Source organism: Zea mays, chromosome 8 (genome assembly GCF_902167145.1).
Source record: "Zea mays cultivar B73 chromosome 8, Zm-B73-REFERENCE-NAM-5.0, whole genome shotgun sequence".
Lineage (NCBI taxonomy): Eukaryota > Viridiplantae > Streptophyta > Magnoliopsida > Poales > Poaceae > Zea > Zea mays.
This window is the reverse complement of record NC_050103.1, coordinates 111,501,900-111,509,449: the sequence shown is the minus strand read 5'-3', so window position 1 is coordinate 111,509,449 and position 7,550 is coordinate 111,501,900.

The window sequence follows — 7,550 nt, the reverse complement described above, 5'->3', positions numbered from 1 at the left end:
AAATATCATCAATGAAAACGACCACGAACTTGTCCAACTCTGGCATAAATACTGAGTTCATCAGATACATGAAATAAGCCGGGGCATTGGTCAGCCCAAAAGACATCACCAAAAACTCATAAAGCCCATATCTGGTCGAGAAGGCCGTCTTGGGAATATCGCTGGCACGGATCTTGATCTGATGGTACCCTGAGCGAAGATCTATCTTGGAGAATACCTTGGCTCCTACCAACTGATCGAACAGAACATCAATGCGGGGCAGTGGGTATTTGTTCTTGATAGTCACCGCATTGAGAGGGCGGTAGTCAACACACATTCTCAAACTCTCATCCTTTTTCTTCACGAAGAAGGCTGGGCATCCCCATGGCGAAGTACTTGGGCGAATGAACCCCTTGTCCAGCAACTCTTGCAATTGTTTTTTCAGTTCTGCCAATTCCGTGGGAGGCATCCTATAGGGTCTCTTGGAGATAGGAGCAGTCCCGGGTTGCAATTCTATGGCGAACTCAATGTCTCGGTTAGGCGGCATCCCTGGCAATTCATCCGGAAACACATCCGGGTAGGCACAGACCACTGAGATCTTTTCCACTGGGGATTCTATCATAACGAAGGCACAAGAACGGGTGCATCCCTGGTCAGGCAGATATAGTGTAGTTTCACCACAAGTTGGTGAGTGTACCTCAATGGCCCTGGCTGCAATATCAATAACTGCTTGGTGCCTGGTTAACCAGTCAGTTCCCAATATAATATCCACGCTATCCAAACCCAAAATGAGGAGGCTGGTTTTAATTACAAGACTACCAAATTTTATGGGCACATGCCTGTTGACTTGATAGGTGGCAACCCTGCCCCCTGGTGTTGAAATTGTGATACCCCCATTGGTGTGGTGGAAAGGCAACTGGCACTTGGCACTAAATTTGGCACTGATAAAACTATGTGAAGCACCAGAATCAAAAAGAATAATAGCAGGATAATTCAAAACTGTAAAGATACCAGTCATGACGGGTGCTCCCTCTGGAATATCAGCCATGGTGGTGAAGTTTAGCCTGCCCTGCCTCACTTGCACCTTCTGCCTCTTGCCTTGATTCTGATTAACATTCTGCCCCTGCCTCTGCTGGTTCCTGGGGCAATTCTTGGCATAGTGTCCGGTGTTGCCGCATGTGAAACACATGTTGTCATTTGCCTAGCGATACTGCTGCTGCTGATTGTTCCTCTGAGCTGGAAACTGGGTGCGGTTGGGTGCCTGCTGCTGCTGCTGCTGTGGTCGGATCACCCATCTTCCTTGCTGCTGCTGGGATCCCCTGTTCTGAGTGTCGGACACAATCCTGAAGCGCTGTGGCTGAGCGGAGGGTCCTGCCACAGGGGTCTTCCTCTTCTTTTCTGCCTGTCGGGCTGTGATGCAGTCCTCCTGGGAGATAGCCATGTTGACCAACTCATTGTAGTTGTTGGCCCTGACGGTGTTGAGAAGGTCACGGAGCTTAGTGCTGAGCCACCTCCTGAACCTGTCCCTCTTCTTCTCGTCCGTATCTGCATGATACCCATCATACTGGCACAAATCATTAAAAGCCTGAGCATACTTCAACACTGTCATGTTGCCCTGAGTGAGTGCCAGAAACTCATTGAGCTTTCGGTCCATAATCCTGGCTGGTATGTGGTGTCCCCTGAAAGCTACCTTGAACTCTCTCCATTCCACCTCTCGGTCCTCTGGCTGCATGGCAAGAAAATGGTCCCACCAAGTCCTTGCGGGTCCGCGAAGCTGCTGGGTGGCGAACCTGACTTTAGTGACCTCTGAACAAGCTCCATGGATTAGCGGGAATTTGGATTCCACTACTCTTAACCACACATCTGCATCAAGTGGGTCCTCCGCCCTTGTGAACAATGGAGGTTGGGTACTGAGGAACTCCTGGTAGGTAGCTGCCGCGAGGTGACGCTGATGGTCTCCACCACCATAGTGCTGAGGTGGTGGCTGACGCTGAGCCAGCTGCCTCAAGATCTCATTCTACTGAGCCATTAGCTCCTGCAGAGTGGGAGGCGGTGGCGGCGGTGGAGGAACGCGCTCATTCTGGCCACGACGCTGTCTCCCGGCCATCTGAAAAACCACATATATACTTAATACCATATCTCCAAGTTCAAGGTTTAATCGCGGCGAAAGAGTCAAAAGCAAATTGATAGATTCCGACATAAACCAAAAAGCATAAACTTTCCATCCAAATTTAAAACTGACATCATCCATCAACCATGCTTCCAAAAGAGTTTATCACGGTTACATCAATGGTCCCAAAAAGACTCAACTCTATCTAGCCTAGTACCCCAAGGGTGCAAAAGCTAAGCAAGCTGCGAGGAGTCCTACCATCACCGACTTCTGACTCTATCCCTGACACCTAGTGAGCGAACGAGGCAACACTCGACTCGGGGGAAGGTGGTCTCCCAGAGCCAGCAGTGTCTACGCTGGAGGCAAGCTCCTCTCCTCCCTCAATGTCGACGTCCTCGTTGGCCTCCAAATCCTGGATCTCCTGGTGATGCATATCCAGGTGCTCATTAGCCTCAGCTAGCTGCTGCTGAGTGTTAAGGAGCTGATCCTCGAGAACCTCAATGGTGTTCTCCCTGGTGTCCACTAATTCCTCCAGCTCTTGGATCTCATTGGATAGCTGCTCCACCTGCAAATCCTTTTCCACCATCTCAGTGGACAAATCAACCATGAGCTCCTCTCTATTGTCCAGGGTGATCTTTGTCGCCTCCAACAATGCCATCAGATGGGACATCGCCTCACCGCGCATCACTTGTAGACGGTACAGAGCATTCATGCACCGTACGGTCAAATGCGTAGTCTGACCTGGGTAGATGGCCCAGATGTCCTTGGCATGCTCCACCCGATCCTTCCACATTGGGTCGTCCTCCCTTTCAGCGGGGAACAAGCCAATGGGGTGGGTAGCCAGCTCCAAGGGATGGAATCCGCAGAAAGTGGTTAATCCGTGCAGAGCAATCGCCTCTATCGTGTCCTCAGCTCGGTATCCAAAGGACTCAGAGTCCAGTGAACGCTAGCCTGGCTGTAGGGGATGAGGCTCCAGGGTCATCCTCACCCTACAGCGGGGCACTCGGTGCCTCTCGAACTGCTGCACCGCGTACTGAGGGGGTGTCGTGTATCCGGCCCCCTGAAGTACCTCCCACAAAATGCGGGGAAAGCCCTCTCGTGCAAGCCCGTTAGTGTGGGATAGTGCATTTTCGTCATTTGAGGATCCGTGGGAAGCCATCTGTGTACGGTTAAGCGTAAGTAAAAGAAAAGAATTATAAAAAGAACAAGAAAAATAAGACTCAGCTTTTCTCTAATTAAATAAAATGGTACTGGGGAACTTAGTTGGTCATAATTTAAGTCCTTACTAAATTTTCCATTTGTTTAATTAAAAATGCATGCATGCTCGTCCTGAACGCCCTCACCAATGTAAAGGGAATAGGGAAGAACTCCCATCCTTTTAGGTGGCCTGTAGGGCCTAATCACTTAGCCACCTAGCTACCCTTCTATCATCCTACGACTTCGCGTCCTAGGTCTATCCTGCTCGTCCTACTGTCTATCCAACATTGTTTCTATCAAGTTTTACTTTGTAAAAGGATGGTATTTATATTTTATTGATTCCTCTGTGGTGGTACAAGCTCCGATACCAGCTGTGGCGGAACTACCCGAATTATTCCAACTTAAGTGCCTAAGCCCTGCCTTAGAGGCTAGACCACACTTAAATGGGAATAACCCGTCAATCCCTCGGATCTAGTCCGACACGGCCACTAACAGGATCAAGTACCACAATCTCACTCGATGGTGAGTCACAGAGCAAATACAATAAAGTATAAAACCATGCATGTAAGAGTATTAAATTATTACATCATCATCATCGGAGTTTTTGCAAAAGTAACCATCATTGTTCGAAGTGCAGCGGAATAAAACTAACGGTAATTAAACAGAGAGATGGGGAAGCCTGTCCCATCACTCCTCCTGCTCCTCCTCAGCCGAGGTAGGATCCCACTCGACAGTCCAACCCGGTGGCAAGATGGACGGCCAAGTCACTCCAGCAACCATGTCCTCCAGAGAACCTGTAAAATTACGCCACAAGCAAGGATGAGTATACTAATACTCAGCTAGACTTACCCGGTGTGAGGAGTCTACTCCTCTACCTCTAGACATGCAGCTGTTTGGCTGTGGGGTTTGGTTGCCAAAAGCACTAGCTGAGTTTCTAAGTCAAGTTTTAACTTGGTCAAATTTAAGTGTGACTCTCTTAAGGCTAAAAGTGTACTATCTACTCATACATGGTATCAAACATTTTTAGCAATCAACCTCTTTTGTCAACTCATCACATTTCCACTTGTTACTCAATGTAGCAGCATGGATCAAGTAGTCTCATTAGCTGCGAGAAGCAGACGATTCGAATCGAGTTTTTATCCTTGCAAGGTAAACCTAAACACACGACATGCAAGGGCACTCCGTCCCCACACACATCAACCGTCCCCATCGATTCCCCATCGGCAGATTAGGGCTCACCGCCTTGGCGTACAATGCCTCACTGACCCCGACTGCCGTCGTGCAGTGACCGCACTTGTACCCACCATAACCGGAATGGGAGACCACGAATCAGGTCGCATGAGGGGTAAAGTCTACTGCCAGGTTCAATCAGGTACTAGGCTTATCGATTTACCATATTTCTCGGCATGTGCTTAGTACGTTCAAACGCTTGACTCACGGTACCACACCTTAATCCTTATTTCAATTTTTATCCCATAGACAACCAATCCCCATGGATTGTTGCCCACAAACCAACATCAATATGATAAGAAAGTGGATACAGCCAATTCCTGACCTCGCGCGAGTGCTAGAAAAATCACTCGACTTCTACCGAGATCGTAATTAATAAAGCAGCTACTCGACTTAGCATACTAGTATTCATCTCAATGGGGTTCCTGAGATCATGCAACTAGGGTTTCAAACAACTCCTACACTTAAGTGCACAATCAATCCTACAATCATTAAGTATAGTAAAATAGCATAAATAACAGGTTATGCATAAACCGGGGCTTGCCTTCCAAAGCAGTGGCAGGCAGGTCCTCTGGTGCAGGCTCTGGTGCTGGATTTGGGGCTACCTCCTGAGCAGCTCCTTGCTCCGGCACGAGGACGTACTCTCCGTCAGCAAGGTTACAGTCTATCGAAATGCAATGAACATGTATGTCATGATTATGCAGGATTTAATAACATTACGCTAAGAGAAGAAAAACTAAGTTAATGAGTAACTTAGGGTTTCGGGGTCATACGTGGCTTTTAATGGTTTATGCTTATCACTTCTAGGTTTAGGTTTTTGCTAGGGATAGGCACAGGGAATTGGTATGGCCTCTATATATTTCAGTGGACAAGTTATAAAGGGTTTTAGGATGACACAAGTTTTCTATTATTCATCTTTCCCTTTTCTTTATTTTCTTTTTATGGTTTCTAGTGTAGGTTTGATCTACGACAGTGGTTTAATATTTCCCAAAAATTCTGTAAAAATTACAGTGGGCTGCTATGGGTCACTATAGCCTTATTCTAGGAATTTGGGGTTTAAAATAAAAAGGCTATGCTTTAGACGAAAATGACAAAAGTTGTGTCAAATGGGCCACTTTGCACTACATCTCTTAATTAGGATTGGGTATGCCCTAACGGTTATTTTTGTCGGCATCTAACAGTAATAATAGGCTTCTGTGCCAAAAACCACAGAAAGCTAAGGGATGGTTATTTAGTTATGATTTTCTAAAGTTAAATGCCAAAAAGGCACTTTCTACTACATTATTATTTGAAAAATGTCAAACAGCAGATTTCATATTTTTCCTAAGTTCCTAATAACAAAACATTAATTATTCCAAGGGTTGGGGTGTTTTCACCTTGGGGTTATTTTTGTAGGGTTTTTCTAAGTTTTCCTTGTTTTCTAAAAATAAAAGGGTTCCTACTTATTTCATACTAAACCAGGGTGTAATAGATTTTTCTAGTAAACTACATTGAATAACTACTCTAACAAAAATGGGGGTGCCCTCTGGTTCATTAATTAAATCACCTTTTCTATTTTGCTTAATCTTAAGCATATTGTAAATTAAATGGCAAAAACTAACTTAATGGGTTGGACAGAGAGTTTTAGCATTTTTAAACAGGTCAGTAGGTGGATATAAACTTCTCCAAATTTTTCTAACCCTAGTCAAATAGTGCAACTATTTTTACCCCCATTATTTAGCTTTTGGTTAAAACAACAATTAAATCAAAACCCTAAAGTTTTCTGTAGTACATAGAGGTTTTATATTTTTCCTAAGTAGTTTACATCATTTAAAGTCTGACAAAATTTGTTTGACCAAATTTGGATGAACTACACAGAAGTTATGAATTATTAAAGTTTCTGTTTAAATTTAAAATCATATTTAATAAAGGTTTTCTGGAAAAGCAGTTTACACCGAGGACCCTGGGGTATTTCCAAACTAACTCTCTCAGTTATACCCCCGCGCTACTATTCAATTGAGTCTCTGACATTTCACAAAACCCCCCAGACTTCTTTTCTTCTCCCCCGCGGCCCTTCCCTAGGTTTAAACAGTGCCCGCAAGAAAGAAAAGGGTGGCGCGGCTTACCGGCGGCGAGATAGGTCCGGCGAGGGGCGGGGTTGGCTCGGGGAGGCTCTGGCGGTCACAGCGATGTACGGCTCGACGGCGGGGATGGCCGGAATCGCTCGGTCCACGAGCGCAGGCGGGTGTCCTCGTCGGCGGTGGGTGTGCCGGCTAAATCACGGCGATCTGGTTCAATCCAAGGGCACGGTGAGCTTCACGGGGTGACGTAGAGACTGTGTGCACAAGGAATCGGAAAATGGTTCAATGGATTACCCGGTCCACGCACTCCGGTGGGGTTGTAAACTCCGGCGACCGTGGACTGGCCTCTCCGGCGAAGCAGGCTTTGATTCCTCGCTCGGGGAGCTTCACCGAGGTGTGCTCACTAGTCTCCGAGGGTTGGACAGGGTTGGGAAAGGCTGGGCTGGCCGGTCTACGGCGGCAGGGGCTCGGGTGGCCGCGGACACGCCGCGCACGGGCAAACGGCGGTGAATTTAGCTCCGGTGAGGTTTGAGCGTGCGTGGAAGAGTGTGGTCGACGCCTGAGTGGGCTTTATAAGCGCGGGCGCGGACCATGCCGTTGGCGCGACACGGGGCGCGCGCGGGCGTGCTCTGGCGTGCACAGAGCGCGTCGAACACGTGGAGCTTTTCTTCTGCCCGTGTTCCACAGCTCACCCAAGTCGCAAACGTGCGAATCTTGGCAAAAATCCGACGCGAGTCTTTTCCTGGCACCTAGGGTTGTCTCTCATCCGTGAGTTGCCATGGCAGATATGGCCTCGATAGGGAGATCTTCGGTCGCCAAATCAGGTATGTCACTCTGCCCACCTCGCGACAAAAACCATGCCAAGGCATGTCAAACGTCAAGGTCTCGGGCTCAGCTTTTTCCAGTGGGTGCCTAGGTGGTATGCCACATTTTTGGTATAGAACATAGGTGGTTTTGGTGCCATCTTCAAGGTG